Source organism: Eretmochelys imbricata, chromosome 8 (genome assembly GCF_965152235.1).
Source record: "Eretmochelys imbricata isolate rEreImb1 chromosome 8, rEreImb1.hap1, whole genome shotgun sequence".
Classification (NCBI taxonomy): Eukaryota; Metazoa; Chordata; order Testudines; family Cheloniidae; genus Eretmochelys; species Eretmochelys imbricata.
In genome coordinates, this window is record NC_135579.1 from 53,851,622 (window position 1) to 53,869,129 (window position 17,508).

The following is a 17,508-nucleotide window of genomic DNA, read 5'->3' on the forward strand; positions in this document are numbered from 1 at the left end:
TGCTGCCCGGAGCCCTCACCCCCTCCCATGTCCCACCCCCCTGCCCCAGCCATGAGCCCCCTCCCGCATCCAAACTCCCCCCCCAGAGCCCACATCCCTCACCCCCTCCCATGCCTCAACCCCCAGCTCTGAGTCCCCTCCCACACCCAAACTCCCTCCTGGAGCCTAAACCCGCACCTGTGCCCCAGCCCCCACCCCAGCCCTGAGTCCCCTCCCACACCCAAACTCCCTCCCAGAGCCCACATCCCACATCCCCTCCCAATCCCCAGCCCTGAGCCCCCACCCGCACCCAAACTCCATCCTGGAGCCCACAACCGAAACCCCCTCCTGCACCCCAACCCCCTGCCTCAGCTCAGAACCCCCTCCTGAACTCTGAACCCCTTGGCCCCAGACTGGAACCCCCTCTAGTACCCCAAATCCCTCATTCCTGGCCCCACCCCAGAGACCATACCCCCAGCCCAGAGCCCATATCCCCTCCCATACCCCAACCCCCGCGCCACCCCAGTGAAAATGAGCGAATGAGTGAGGGTGGGGGAGAACAAGCGACAGAGGGAGGGGGGATAGAGCGAGTGGGGGCAGAGCCTCAGAGAAGGGGCAGGGCAGAGCGTGGGGGCTCAGGGAAAGTGGTCAGAAGGGGGCAGGGCAAGGGTGTTCAGTTTTGTGCAATTAGAAAGTTGGCAACCCTAAGCCCAGGTCAGGTCTTTTGGGCCCTCATCACCACCTGCTCGTTCCCCACCTCTCAGAGCCATTGGCGAGCTGTGAGGGGCAGGGGTCTGGGGAATGTTGGAGCTTGGGGAAAGAGCAAGAGCCTCGAGAGCTGCTGAGCATTGGCTCTGGGGCCTTCACTGCCACAGGGGCCATGGACCAGACCAAGCTGATCCTCAGGAGCATTGGTACCCACTCCCCAGTGAGGGCCCTCTTCGATTTCCTCGGAGATAAGCTTTAGTGTAAAAATAACTAGCATTTCTCTCATAATTGAGCAGAATGCAAACCAACGGGGGGGGTGGGGGGTGGGGGGGAGGGGGTCTAAGGCCTGGTCTGCAGCCCACTGAAGGCAATGGAAAAACTCACATTGGTGCCAGTGGGTGTTGAACTGGGCCTGGCTGAGCATACAGGAAGAATCAGTAGCGGTAAAAGGCCCATTCTGGCTCTCGTAACTCCCTGTGACTAAGGAACATTGTCGATGCTCAGTACCTGTCTGGATCAAGAGGTGAGACTTGCCTTATTCATCCCCGTTAGCTGTTTCCTCTGAAACCTAAGGATGAAGCCCACATTTATTATTCCATCTGCACTGGGGTGGAGGGGTGCATGGCTGTACTGTCCTGCAGTCTGATACCAGAGAAATGTGTCACAGTTAAACAAAACAAAGGGAAGACGAATTACTCCAGAACTGACTGGAAGTAATCAGCAGCTGGATAATTCTGAACCAATCAGCCTTGAGGAACTGACTCTAATTCTCCAGCAGCAGGAAGGCAGCTGTGCTACTGTCAGCTTGTTCCAAAGGTCTCTTGCAAAGGCATATCTCCTCATGGTACAAACTGTTGGGATAGGAGGTGGTTATGGGCGGGTGGGGTGTGGATGAGATGACCCCCCCCATACATATTGTAAATAAAGGGGTTTGCATCTTGACCTTCTAAATGCAAAAAGATTTATGACAATAAGCCATGCTCTGTGTAAATACATTATTGGGGGTGGGAGGTGGGGGTCTTTGTGTGTGTGCATTAGGTGGGGGGGAGGACTATAAAGAGGGTCCTTGTTTCATGTTGGTTTTAAAGCTTATAACTTATGTCTCATTATTATGGTTCTAGCAGAGACAAGCAAGTGTGCAATGAAGTTTATGAGTTTTGAAATACTAATTTTTTAAAATCATGTTTCAAGCTTAATATCACTTCAGCACACAAACTGATCTCTCTCCCCTATGAAGGCTTATCCTGGTCCCCCCACTGAAGGGAAGGTGTGTTCCCCTTGCCCCCAGGAATCTAGACTGAGTGCTGGTATATGCCACCAGGGAAATAATGGATCTTTCAGCTCAGAGTTTATTGACTGGCCATGAAGTTGCCGACTGGGTCATTTGCTCGTGGCTGGAACTAGAATCTAGCTTTGGCTACAGGTGGCTCTGCAGGTAGTGAAATCTGGATTCAGGACTGAGATCAGCTGACACTTTAGATCCTAGAGCACAGAACCAGGAGTGGGCTCAGATTTGTCTGAATACTACAGCAGGATCGGGACTTAGATGGAGTTTCCAGCCTAGTGATGGCACCAGAGGCTTCAAATGGGGCTGAGATAGGTCAGAGAGATCTATCTGATCAAGCTAATTATTTACACTCTGCTTATTGCCATAACATCTGAGCACCTACAGACGTTGGTCTGCTCTCCAGACACATGAAAGCAGTCTCCGGTTCAAGCTGTTTCCCAAAACGCCTTGAATCAGAATGGAGACTCAATCTCTCTCCAAAAGGTGGAGCCATGACACTCAAATCGGAACTGAGATTGGTGATGGGAAAGGGGCATGTCCAGCTCCTGGAGCCAAAACTTTGAAGTAGGATGAAGGTTGGATCTCTCTCCAGGTGTTAAAGCTGCCAGTCAGGGGAGCTGTGTGCTTCCCAGCTCCTGTATGGAATGTCTGTCTCCCCTTGTCCCCCCATGTATTGCACAGACACTTCACTACATATTTGGATTAGGAGATGGAAGCATTTTCTTCTTGACTATCCGTGATCTTGGGTGGGAATCATTTGAGATTTCCAGTTTGACAAGTTAGTTGCTGTTGAAACCATAAAAACAGGAGCGAGGAGAAACAGTAAAAATCGAAGTGCCATTAAAATAAAACACTGAGGGATGGCTGGCATCCATGGAACTAGAGCAGAATTTGCCCCTTTGTGTGAAACGAGCTAAAACATTGCCACCCCCATTCGAGCGTAGCCCTCGGCCAAATGATTTGAGGGGGGGTGCCGATGATACGCCAATACCAGCTGGTTTATTGAAAACCTGTTGGGTTCATCGGCCAAGTAATGAGCACCCATCGCTAGCATGGATACGGAGCCTGAGCAGAGCTTTTCACTCAGCTACACTGGTGTTTTGTTAACATACAGAAATTGTTCATTTGCAGCTACACTATGAACCTCAGTGTTGGGAGTCTTTCTTTTCACTGGCGCCATGAGCATGGACTGACTCGATCTACCTTGCAGAGTCCAGGGTGTGGTTACACTTCTAGAAGGGGATAAAGTACCCCAGGGGGGTCATGGGATTTGAAAGCAAATGGGGACAATACTGTATCAGCCTGTAAAACCAAAAAATGAGAGAGCTAAGGGAAAGACTCCCCCTAGGGGAGCAAATTGTTTCAAGATACTGTTGCAGCCTGCATACCCTTTTGTAAGTCTCCGGACTAACTTTGCTTCCTTATAATGTATCTTCCATGGCCTTGACAGCAACAGAACCTTTCTCCCCCTTGACAAGCCCATGAGATTCTGCTGCTAAGCTCTCCGCTTATGGTCAGGTTCCAAGCATCACTGCTGTACTTGAAGCAAGCACCTCCAAACCAAGGGGATGTTTTCTTAAATCCAACCATGACATGTTCTTTATGACTTAATAACCCTTCAACATAGCAGGGGGAAAACTGGGGCGGTAACAATATACTTCCATGTAGAGAGCGGGCCATGGAAGGACATCAGGTGGGGGAGGAGCTAACAAGAATGTCCATGCAGGGAGAGGACCATGGCCGGCTATGGGGAGGCAGAGGAAATCAGGGAAATAGTTCAATCTCTGGATCTGGATCTAGTGTTTCAGGATAAACCAGACCCCACTCAGTCCAATCCAACTGGAGGTGCACTGATACAATACTATTACCAGTGCACAGCTGGCTAACTGATCCCCAGTTGGTACTGAGACATCCAGCTGTTCTCAACAATAACCATTGCCTCTGGAGTTGACTCTGTGCAGTTTTCATTTGCTTGTTACCCGAAGCATGTGAAGACTGACTAAGAGAAAGCAGAGCAGCTGCTGAGGTGCAAAGTACATGCTCAGCAAATGGGCACACAGCATTCCCTTTTCGTTTTTTCCCCAAAGTCACAGTCCTGGCACATCCAGGGCAAGTCTGAGACCCTTCCAGTAAATACAGTTCTTATTGGCAGCCCAAAGCCGTGATCCCTGTGGAAGTCTGGGTGCACCTCTCCCAAGCCAGCTGCTGAGCTCAGCACTGCATGTTGATGAGGTGGATATATTGTAACATAAATGCTCGTTTGGCTCCAAGAGGAAAACCACCAAAAAAAAAAGGGGGGGGGGAGAAATGTAAAACTTTAATGTTTTTTTGTCAGAGAAAAAAATAAAATAAAAACTTGTTCTAAAGAATTAACCCAGCGGCTTCCTGTTTTTCCTTCTCTTCTGATTTGTGTCACAGTGGCGCCCAGCAGGCTCAGCTGGGATCACTGTCTATCAGGTGCTGTACAGACATCTGGGAAGAGACAGTCCTTGTCCCAAGGAGTTTGCAATCTAACTAGACAAAGGCCACAAGGGGAAACAGAGGCCGAGAGTTGATGTGATCTACTCAAGGCCATCCGGCAGGTCAGTGGAAGAGCTGGGAATAGAACGCAGGAGGCAGCTCCTCAGCTGACTTAAATTATTCCAGCATGGAACTATGATGCTTAATGCTGGCTGAGGATCTGCCCCAGTGCCTCTCTACACATGTTCTGTAGCACATACAATAAATAATACACACGGAGTGACGTTCCTTGGGAGGACATCACATTTAATTATATTGTGCATGCTGTTGCTTGGTGGTTCAAAGACTTTTCATTTCTGTGTTGACTCTGGTAGATTGCACAAAACTGGGTCAAGTGCACCCTCTCATTTTGTATGCTCTTTAACAAACTCTTACCAGCACCAATCATTTCTGGTGGTGAGAAACTCTTTCTCTGGCCCATGCCCCAATGTGACATTCTTGACTCTGTTTCATTCAGAACAGTTACATTCCCTTATAATTATTCATTAGGATGATTGTGGATTTAGCAGTCTCTCTGATCTCACTTGACATCACTCACCCACTGTTGCTTTTCTAGTCTGGCAGCTGCAGTACACTGGAAACAACCCATTGAAAAAGACAAAATTGGCTAGAGGCTTCCAATAGTTCATGTATGGCAGTTAGCGAATGCCCACAGCAAACTAGCAGGTAACATTCTTAGATGGAAAATTTTGCAAAAGTTCATTAAAATAAGACTTCGGGTTTGATCCTGCTCGCACTGGCTTGTGACGCACAAAAACGCTTGCATCACATTAGGAACGTTACAGGTACACCGAGTTAGTAATGGTAGCCAAAGTCATGAAACAGAGCCACAAGCTAGCCAAATAACCCAAACACCTGTTATTAGCCAAGCCCTACATAAGCTCTGGCATTACCTGTATAATAAAGTTATGCTCTGGCTTGGATTTAACAAGAATTTTTGTTAACAAACTGAAATATAACGTTCCACATTCAAAACGTTAAACACAACAGTTTAACATGATCAGGTCTCGACACTCCTCACAAACTCCTTCCCCAGGAATTACAGTAATGTTCTTCTGCACGCCAGACCCCCTTCCTCTTGAACTATATGCCACTGGGGCTGTGTGGGCAATGTGAAGCTGCCTACCTTTAGTGGCAGCTCCCTTCAAAACACAACCAACGTGCTCCATCTCACTTGCACTCCCTGCTTGATACCTTGGGTCAAGGGTCTTGCACCAGAAGTATCTCTCCATTCCCCAGTGGATATGGAGAAACCAGGTTTAGCTTTCTGAATGTTGCAGGCATGTCCATGCTCTTAAATGGCAGGATAGCAGTATTCTGGTGGGTAATACTGTATATCATGTTGTACTGCTTCAACAAAGTCTTTGAAACATGTTGAATGCCGTGGATTTTGGAATGCTATAAATAATTAAGACTTTGAAAATGTAGTAATGCATTTTTTGCCAACAGAGTGAGAAAAAGCTCTAACAAGTTTTTAATAACAATGTGTCACCAAGATGATTTGGAATGGGCATCCCTGAAATACAAGGTAGCAATTTTATCCACAGGACTAAATTGACTTGATTGACATCAGTGAAGATCTCAAGGCATGAAGGTTGCCAGAAAAAAACCATTTTGTTCTGTGAATGTCATAAAAGCATTTTGTTACAAGAGAAATTAAATTAAAAATTGTATACGAGGGTGTTTATTAAAAAGTTCTTGAAACCATGCTGACATCAAAACACCCAAGAATTGTTTATACCCAACATGGTATTTGGCATCATGTGTTTCTCCCCCTTCTTTTGCATAGTGTAGCTATCTGTAGCATACAGTGCACTAGCTAAGCCATTAGCTTTTTGTAGAATAATAAAAAAGACTAGGAAAATTCAGGGTACCAGGGCTCAATATGTGTCATAACCATGCCCTTTCATGCCAACTTCAGGGCGTTTGACAAGCCAACAGGATACTGTTTTCTCTTACCTGCTTGTTGCACTTCTCTACTCTGAACACAGTTCCGGCAGGGAATAAGACAACGCAGTGTGACCATTTGGAGGAGGCCGTCTGATCCAAAATGTGCAGAAAAGTAATCAGAACATGTATTCTGTGTCAGGCTCTCCATTTTTGCAGAGCTATTTAAAAAGCTGAGGGTTCTCAGTACAATAGCTGGTTCTTAATCAGCAGTGAAAGAGTTTTGCAGACTGTGCATCTGTGATAAATATTTTATAGGTTTTAAAAAAGGATTTTGTTTTTAAAAAGGCAGCACCAATAAATGAGTTCAATAAAAGAGCAAGGAAATTACTCCGCTCATCTTAGAACATTTAAAACTAGGCTTATTTATCGCAGAGGGCAGAAAAAAGCCCAAGGGAGATATGACAAATGATTGCAAATACAGGCAGTAAGGGGAAGTTATAAAGGAGATAAGGCTAACTTAGTCTCATTAGTAGTAATTGGGGTCAGAGCAAGCAGTAATGGACTGAAACTGAGGAGGAAAAATGGAGATGAAGTATCACAGAATACCAGGGTTGGAAGGGACCCATCTTGTCCAACCCCCTGCTCAAAGCAGGACCAATCCCCAATTTTTTTTTGCCCCAGATCCCTAAATGGCCCCCTCAAGGATTGAACTGACACCCCCCTGGGTTTAGCAGGCCAATGCTCAAACCACTGAGCTATCCCTCCCCCGATTAGGGTCTCTAAGCTCCTGCTTCTCTTGAAGTCAAGGTGAAGGGTCCTTTTGAGTTCTGTGTAAGCAGGCAGCAGTCCAGCACGGCACATGCGTAACTTTTGAGCATGGTGGAGTCTCACTGAATTCAGTGCATGTGCTTCAGAGCTCTGCTGGCCCAGGGCCTTGGAGAGCATTTAGAGAAATGGAATAACCTGCCAGCGGCGGCTCTCGAATGCCCATCACTGGAGATATTCAAGGCTCAGCTAGACACCACATGCTAGGGGTGGCCTAGGAATAATTCTGAACCCTCTCCTGGCATAAAAGATTAACAGGTCAGTTTTCCAATTATTCTGTGATGAATATGGGGACAGGAAAATACTGGCCAAGGTACTTGCCTGCCGAAGAGTTGAATCAATCCTACCCCGGCTAACGTTATTCATTCAAGCATTGTAAGAAAACAATACAGGCCAAGGAATTTGCAGCAACTGATCAATATAATGGTCTTGACACACGAGTCCACTGCCTCCATGATGCTAATCTCTTTGGAACCGAAAAAGGCCTTTGAGGCTTGAATCTCCTTTTTTTAGATCCAATTCAGGGAAGCAAGTAAGCATGTGTTAAGAAGCTTTTACTTCAATGCGTACGCTACTTACGTGACTCCATGAATATGGATACTTTCCTAGAGTTAGGTCCTAAATTCTCATTCTTGAATTAAGTAACGTTCTAAAAGAATTACAGCCTATGGTATTTCATCTGTCTGATACTCTATAGCCCCTCGTTTTCCTCATTTCTTATTACTTGTTTCTCTTTCCATTGGTGGTTCTTTTCTGATTTTCCTTATGGCATAAAGCAATGAACACATGTGAACTGTTGTTTTTCTGACCTATCGTGTTTGGCTTTATGCTGTACTTGCCTTTGTATTTTTTCTTACTTCAACGTGTGTGCTGGTTTCCCCTTTGTGCTGTAAATTGTTGGCAAACCCACCTCACAGTAAGAGACTTAATGTGCTCAATTTATTCAGTTTATCAAAGAGGAGTTGAAGAGGTGACTTAGGGCTTGGCTACACTTACATTGTATAGCGCTCTAACTTGCTGGCTCAGGGGGGTGAAAAATCACCCCCCCTGAGCGCAGCAAGCCTGAGGGCTTTGAAGCGCTAGCGTAGACAGGCTCCGAGCGCTGGCAGCCGCGCTCCCAGCACTCGGAGCTGATCCCCTCGTGGAGGTGGGTTACCAGGGGCGCTGGGGGAGCTCTCTCCCAGTGCTCACCCGTGACCACACTCGCACTTCAAAGAGCTGCCGCGGGAGCGCTCCTGTGACAGCGCTTTGAAGTTTCCAGTGTAGCCAGGCCCTGAGTCATGTCTGAAAGGACCTACATGGGGAAAAGAATACCGAGAGCAGAGGGCACTTTGAACAAGGAGACTGACAAGAACCAGTGGCAAGAAGTGGAAGCCAGACACATTCAGACCAGAAATAAGGTACATGTTGTTAACAGGGAGCGTGATTAATCATTGGAACAACTTCCCAAGAGATGTGGTGGATTTTCCATCATGGGAAATCTTTAAATCAAGGCTGTATCTCTTTCTAAAAGATGTGCTCCCACTCTGCCATGCCTTATTGAGCTTGCGCCTGGGGTGAGGCCTGTCAGACTAGGTAATCATAATGGTCCTCTCTGACCTTAAAATCCACAAGTCTATCACAAAGGAAATTCTTCCATGATGAAACCATGTGTGGGGGGAGGTTCCCAAAGAGCCCCCAGGCTTTTCAAACCTCTCTCTACTGGCCAATAACCCTGACTGACAATTTTTAAGAGGAGGCAGCTCAGCTAATTGTGTTTGAATGCCCCACAGAAGCTGCAAAACAAGGGCTGGGTGTTAGAACCCACCCCTTGTGGGAGGAATGTTTTACAGAACCCCAGCAGACTGCATTCCTTCCCCCTGAAGTGTGGTGGGTGAAATGTGCAGATATGGCTGAAGTGACTCAAAGGGGAATCTCTTCCCTGCTAGAGTTAGCCTGGGCTCTTACCTGAATGTTTTAGATTAATAGATTCCAGAAGAGAGGGGCCCATTGTGATCATCTAGTCTGACTTCCTGTATGACACAGGCTAGAGAATGTCCCCACATAATTTCTAGAGCAGATCTTTTAGAAAAACATCCAGTCTTGATTTAACAATTGTCAGTGATGGAGAATCCACCACAACCCTGGGTAAATTGTTCCCATGGTTAATTACCCTCACTGTCAAAAATTTACTTTATTTCCAGTCTGAATTTGTCTAGCTTCAACTTCTAACCACTGGATCATTTTTATACCTTTCTCTGCTAGAGAAATGTTTTTAATGAAGTAAATACTAATAGGAATTGTGTGATCATGGGAGACTTTAACTTCCTAGATATAGACTGGAGGACAAGTGCTAGTAATAATAATAGGGCTCAGATTTTCCTGGATGCGATAGCTGATGGATTCCTTTGCCAAGTGGTTGCTGAACCAACAAGAGGGGATGCCATTTTAGATTTGGTTTTGCTGAGTATTGAGGACCTCATATAAGAAATGGTTGTAGGGGACAACCTTGGTTTGAGCGATTATGAGCTAATTCAGTTCAAACTGAATGGAAGAATAAACAAAAATAAATCTGTGACTAGGGTTTTTGATTTCAAAAGGGCTAACTTTAAAAAATTAAGGAATTAGTTAGGGAAGTGGATTGGGCTGAAGAACTTGTGGATCGAAAGGCAGAGGAGGCCTGGGATTACTTCAAGTCAAAGCTGCAGAAGCTATCAGAAGGCTGCATCCCAAGAAAGGGAAACAATTCAGAGGCAGGAGTTGTAGACCAAGCTGGATGAGCAAGCATCTCAGAGAGGTGATTAAGAAAAAGCAGAAAGCATACAGGGAGTGGAAGATGGGAGGGATCAGCAAGGAAAGCTACCTTATTGAGGTCAGAACATGTAGGGATAAAGTGAGAAAGGCCAAAAGCCATGTAGAGTTGGACCTTGCAAAGAGAATTAAAACCAATAGTAAAAGGTTCTATAGCCATATAAATAAGAAGAAAACAAAGAAAGAAGAAGTGGGACCGCTGAACACGGAGGATGGAGTGAAGGTTAAGGATAATCTAGGCATGGCCCAATATCTAAACAAATACTTTGCCTCAGTCTTTAATAAGGAGTTTAGGGATAATGGTAGGATGACAAATGGGAATGAGGATATGGAGGTAGATATTACCACATCCGAGGTAGAAGCCAAATTCGAACAGCTTAATGGGACTAAATCAGGGGACCCAGATAATCTTCATCCAAGAATATTAAAGGAACTGGCACATGAAATTGCAAGCCTATTAGCAAGAATTTTTAATGAATCTGTAAACTCAGGGGTTGTACCATATGACTGGAGAATTGCTAACATAGTTCCTATTTTTAAGAAAGGAAAAAAAGTGATCCGGGTAACTAGAAGCCTGTTAGTTTGACATCTGTAGTATGCAAGGTCTTGGAAAAAAATTTGAAGGAGAAAGTAGTTAAAGACATTGAGATCAATGGTAATTGGGACAAAATACAACATGGTTTTACAAAAGGTAGATCGTGCCAAACCAACCTGATCTCCTTCTTTGAGACGGTAACAGATTTTTTAGATAAAGGAAACACAATGGATCTAATTTACCTCAATTTCAGTAAGGCATTTGATACGGTTCCACATGGGGAATTATTAGTTAAATTGGAAAAGATGGGGATCAATATGAAAATTGAAAGGTGGATAAGGAACTAGTTAAAGGGGAGACTACAACGGGTCACAACTGAAATGTGAACTGTCAGGTTGGAAGGAGGTTACCAGTGGAGTTCCTCAGGGATCGGTTTTGGGACCAATCTTATTTAATCTTTTTATTACTGACCTTGGCACAAAAAGCGGTAATGTGCTAATAAAGTTTGCAGATGACACAAAGCTGGGAGGTATTGCCAATACAGAGAAGGACCGGGATATCATACAGGAAGAGCCTGGATGACCTTGTAAACTGGAGTAATAGTAATAGGTTGAAATTTAATAGTGAAAAGTGCAAGGTCATGCATTTAGGGATTAATAACAAGAATTTTTGTTATAAACTGGGGACACATCACTTGGAAGTAACAGAGGAGGAGAAGGACCTCGGAGTATTGGTTGATCACAGGATGACTATGAGCCGCCAATGTGAAATGGCTGTGAAAAAGCTAATGCGGTCTTGGGATGCATCAGGCAAGATATTTCCAGTAGAGATAAGGAGGTGTTAGTACTGTTATACAAGGCACTGGTGAGACCTCATCTGGAATATTGTGTGCAGTTCTGGTCTCCCATGTTTAAGAAGGATGAATTCAAATTGGAACTGGTACAGAGAAGGGTTACTAGGAAGATCTGAGGAATGGAAAACCTGTCTTATGAAAGGAGACTCAAAGAGCTTGGCTTGTTTAGCCTAACCAAAAGAAGGCTGAGGGGAGATATGATTGTTCTCTATAAATATATCAGAGGGATAAATACCAGGGAGTGAGAGGAATTATTTAAGCTCAGTACCAATGTGGACACAAGAACAAATGGATATAAACTGGCTATCAGGAAGTTTAAACTTGAAATTAGATGAAGGTTTCTAACCATGAGAGGAGTGAAGTTCTGGAACAACCTTCCAAGGGGAGCAGTCTGGGCAAAAGACCTATCTGGCTTCAAGACTAAGCTTGATACGTTTATGGAGGGGATGGTATAATGGATAGCCTAATTTTGGCAATTAATTGATCTTTGACTATTAGCGGTAGATATGCCCAATGGCCTGTGATGGGATGTTAGATGGGGTGGGATCTGAGTTACTACAGAGAATTCTTTCCTGGGTGGCTGGCTGGTGAGTCTTGCCCACATGCTCAGGGTTTAGCTGATTGCTGTATTTGGGGTTGGGAAGGAATTTTCCTCCAGATTGGAAGAAGCCCTGGAGGTTTTTAGCCTTCCTCTGCAGCGTGGGGCACAGGTCACTTGCTGGAGGATTCTCTGCACCTTGAAGTCTTTAAACCATCATTTGAGGACTACAGTAGTTCAGACCTAGGTTAGGGGTTTGTTACAGGAGCGGGTGGGTGAGATTCTATGGCCTGTGTTGTGCAGGAGGTCAGACTAGACGATCATAATGGTCCGTTCTGACCTTAAAGTCTATGATTCTATGATTCTAGACTGAAGAGCCCATTATTCAATATTTGTTTCCCATGTGGGTACTTATACACTGTAATCAAGTCCCCTTAACCTTCTCTTTGTTAAGCGAAATAGACGGAGCTTTCTGTCTATCACTGTTTTCTAATACTTTAATCATTCTTGTGGCTCTTCTTTGAGGCCTCTCCAATTTGTCAACATCCTCATTGAATTATGGCACCAGAGCTGGACACAGTATTCCAGCAGCAGTCACATCAATGCCAAATACAGAGGTAAAATAACTTCTCAACTCCTACTTAAGATTCCCCTGTTTCTTCATTCAAGGATCACATTAGCTTTTTTGGCCACAGCATTGCATTGGGAGCTCATGTTCAGCTGATTATGCACCATGACCCACAAATCTTTATCAGAGTCACTGATACCCAGGATAGAGTCCCCCATCTTGTAATTGGAGCCTGCATTCTTTACATTCAGCCTAGATTTACATTCAGCCATGAATACAACACATATTGTTTGCTTGCACCCTGCTTACTATGAGATCCAGACTGCCCTATATCTGTGACCTGTCTCTTCCTTATTTACCACTCTCCAATTTCTGGGTCATCTGCAAACATTATCAGTGATGATTTTTTGTTTTCATCCAGATGATTGATAAAAAGGTTAACTAGCATAGGGCCCAGAACAATCCCTGTGGGGCTCCACTAGAAACACACAGGCTCAGTGACGGTTCCCCATTTACTGTTACATTGTGAGACCCATCTGTTAGTTGGCTTTGAATTAATTTAATGTGTGCCATATCAATTTTATACTGGTCTAGTTTTTTAATCAAAATGTCATGCAGTACCAAGTCAAGCGCCTTACAGAAGTCTAAGTATATTAAATCAGCATTATAACCTTTAGCAACCAAACTTGAAATCTCATAAAGAAAAAGATTTCAAGTTAGTTTGACAGGATCTATTTTCCATAAACCCATGTTGATTGGCCTTAATTATTTTACCCTCCTTTAATTCTTTATTAATTGAGTCCCATCTCAGTCACCATTATCTTGCCCAGAATCAGTGTCAGACTGGCAAGCCTATACTTACTAAGGTCATCCTGTTTACTCTTTTAAAATATTGACACACTAAATTTCTTCCAGTCTTCTGGAACTTCCTCACTGTTCCAAGACTTAATGAAAATCAATATTAACATCCAGTAATCTCTTCAGCCAGCTCTTTTAAAACTCTTGGATGCAAGTCAGCTGGACCTGCTGATTTAAAAATGTCTAACTTTAGTACCTACTGTTTAATATCCTCCTGAGATACTAGTGGAATGGAAAGAATGTTATCATCATATGATATGACTACATCATCTGTTTTTTCCCCGCAAATATAGAATAAAACTAGCTATAAAACATTTTGCCTTTTCTGCTTTATTATTGATAATTTTACCATTTCCATCCAGTAATGGACCAATACCATTATTACAATTCTTTTTGTTCCTAATATATTTTAAAAACTTATTTTCCTTAGATCTGGGCATCATAGAGGTCTCTTTGTATCCTTTTCCTTCCCTGATCAATTTTCTACAATTCCTAGCTTATGATTTATACTCTTTACTATCAACTGCCCCTCTCATCCATTCATTATATAGTATTATTTTATAACTGCCTTCACGTCTCCTCTAAATCAGGTTGACTTTTTTTTAACCAATAAAACCTTCTTCTTCAATTATGGGATTGTGGCATTTTGGGCATCTAGTAAAGTGTTCTTAAACAATTCTCAACTACCATTTGCATTTTTCTGATTAAATTCTTCCCCTCAGATGATTTGGCTCATAATTATTTTCAGCTTTGTGAAATTGGCCCTTTTAAATGGTCTTTCTTGGCTTTAGCCTCCCCTGCCCCCTTCTCTTCACAAACAAAACCCTCTCACCTAAGTATAGGGGTGCTTTCAACCCAGGTTATATGGCTCAGCTTGTAGTATAGGTAGAGCCCAAGTGAGGCTTTCACTGGAGCTGGTAACGTGCCTATTTTGCAATGAGGACTCAGGCTAAATCACTGGAGTGCTAATAGTCCTCCAGTGCCTTCCCACAATTCCCCTGTGAGACCAGAAGGACAAACAAGTTCTCCCACAATTCACTGTGAAATTTACTGCAGCACAAAGAACAACAGAATAAGCCCGCAGAAGTTCTACTGACCCACAGGAGAGACCAACACCAGTGAGGACACCATACGCTTGAGTCTAGCTTTGCAGCATGGCTACTCGCACTCTGAGCTAGGCTAACCCAGTTGCTCCGACCCAGATGCCGCTCACCTGTGTTTACTCTGCAGTGAAGACATACCCAAGGAAAGGTAATAGACTCCAGTCTCCTGTAAGGATAGTAACTGCACTGTTCCGGATAAGCTCCAGCCTGGGTTTAAAGGGACCAGCAATTTTGGAGAATAAAGAATTACAGTAAGCGTAGCCTTGAGAAGATGAAAGTATGAAGAAGTGGGTTTAAATCATCCCTAAGCAATGCCCTCAACCTGGTGCTAGTGCATAGCGGATAATGTGTAATTCTTTGCTAAGAGAGCAACGATATGTGCCTACTAATTGGGAGGAGATGGGGGGACAGTGCAATGACAAAACTTGGAGGCCAAGCTTCTCAGAGGGCGGCTCCTCAGCACTGTCTGGCAATCAGGACCCTTTTGGAGGGGGAACCAACTTGACCCCCCCCCCTTGGGAAAAAAGAAGCACCCAAAAGAAATCACCAGTTGCTACTGAAGCAATCTCAGCCATACTCAGGGGTGAAAGTAAGTTGAGTGACTTACCGATATGCTGGGGCTAGCTCTGGCCCCTGGAAGGGGTGGGGCCTAGGGCAGAAGGGGCGGGGTTGAGGGAGTCAGAGCCAGCCCCAGCCCACCCTGTAAGGTAAGTGCCCCCCTGTCCTTCTCCTCCCCTTCCTCCCCTCCCCCACCGGAGTAGCAGCAGCAGCCTGGGGCTCCGGGGGCTATTTAAAGGGCACAGGGCTCCCCTGCTTCTACTACCCTGGTCCTTTAATTCACTGCCAGAGCCCTGGGGAAGCAGCGGGGCTCCAGCGGCTATTTAAAGGACCGGGGCAGCAGAGGCAGCTGGAGCCCTGGACCTTTAAATAGCCTTGGAGCCCCCAGAGGGATAGCTCAGGGGTTTGAGCATTGGCCTGCTAAACCCAGGGTTGTGAGTTCAATCCTTGAGAGGACCATTTGGGGCAAAAATTGGGGATTGGTCCTGCTTTGAGCAGGGGGTGGGACTAGATGACCTCCTGAGGTCCCTTCCAATCCTGATATTCTATGAGTCTATGACTGCTCCAGGGGCTATTTAAAGGGCCTGCAGCTCCCCTGCTTCTACCATCCCGGTCCTTTAAATAGCCCCCGGAGCCCTGCAGCCGCTACCCCAGGGCTCCAGCAGCGGGGCTCTGGAGGCCATTTAAAGGGTCTGGGGCTCCAGCCACTGCTGGGAGCCCCAGGCCCTTTAATTGCCCCCTGGGGAAGCCGGGCTACCCCGGTATCGTGCACCGGCTCTTGCCCCCTGGGGAAGCCGGGTGTAGTAAGCGGAGGCCCTGAAACATGAATTCTTGTATCAGAGGCCCAGTCTGAGGCCTGAAGCCTGAACTAAAGTAAAGTCTGAACCAAAGTACCTCCAGGCAGTGATAAGCAAAGCTGGGCTGTGAGCCAGAGGCAGGTCCCATTCACAGAAGTTGGCAAGATCTCCTGGGAGAATAACATGAGGGGGAAAGGAGTCCAGGAGAGCTGGCTGTATTTTAAAGAATCCTTATTGAGGTTACAGGGACAAACCATCCTGATGTGCAGAAAGAATAGTAAATATGGCAGGCGACCAGCTTGGCTTAACAGTGAAATCCTTGCTGATCTTAAATACAAAAAAGAAGCTTACAAGAAGTGGAAGATTGGACAAATGACCAGGGATGAGTATAAAAATATTGCTCGGACATGCAGGAGTGAAATCAGGAAGGCCAAATCACACCTGGAGTTGCAGCTAGCAAGAGATGTTAAGAGTAACAAGAAGGGTTTCTTCAGGTATGTTAGCAACAAGAAGAAAGTCAAGGAAAGTGTGGGCCCCTTACTGAATGAGGGAGGCAACCTAGTGACAGAGGATGTGGAAAAAGCTAATGTACTCAATGCTTTTTTTGCCTCTGTCGTCAAAAACAAGGTCAGCTCCCAGACTACTGCACTGGGCAGCACAGCATGGAGAGGAGGTGACCAGCCCTCTGTAGAGAAAGAAGTGGTTTGGGACTATTTAGAAAAGCTGGACGAGCACAAGTCCATGGGGCCGGATGCGGTGCATCTGAGAGTGCTAAAGGAGTTGGCAGATGTGATTGCAGAGCCATTGGCCATTATCTTTGAAAACTCATGGCAATCGGAGGAAGCCCCGGACGACTGGAAAAAGGCTAATGTAGTGCCCATCTTTAAAAAAGGGAAGAAGGAGGATCCTGGGAACTACAGGCCAGTCAGCCTCACCTCAGTCCATGGAAAAATCATGGAGCAGGTCCTCAAGGAATCAATTCTGAAGCACTTAGAGGAGAGGAAAGTGATCAGGAACAGTCAGCATGGATTCACCAAGGGCAAGTCATGCCTGACTAATCTAATTGCCTCCTATGACGAGATAACTGGTTCTGTGGATGAAGGGAAAGCAGTGGACGTGTTGTTCCTTGACTTTAGCAAAGCTTTTGACACGGTCTCCCACAGTATTCTTGCCAGCAAGTTAAAGAAGTATGGGCTGGATGAATGGACTATAAGGTGGATAGAAAGTTGACTAGATTGTCAGGCTCAACGGGTAGTGATCAATGGCTCCATGTCTAGTTGGCAGCCGGTATCAAGTGGAGTGCCCCAAGGGTCGATCCTGGGGCCGGTTTTGTTCAATATCTTCATTAATGATCTGGAGGATGGTGTGGATTGCACCCTCAGCAAGTTTGCAGATGACACTAAACTGGGAGGAGAGGTAGATACGCTGGAGGGTAGGGATAGGATACAGAGGGACCTAGACAAATTGGAGGATTGGGCCAAAAGAAATCTGATGAGGTTCAACAAGGACAAGTGTAGAGTCCTGCACTTAGGACGGAAGAATCCCATGCACCGCTACAGACTAGGGACCGAATGGCTTGGCAGCAGTTCTGCAGAAAAGGACCTAGGGGTTACAGTGGACAAGAAGCTGGATATAAGTCAACAGTGTGCCCTTGTTGCCAAGAAGGCCAATGGCGTTTTGGGATGTCTATGTAGGGGC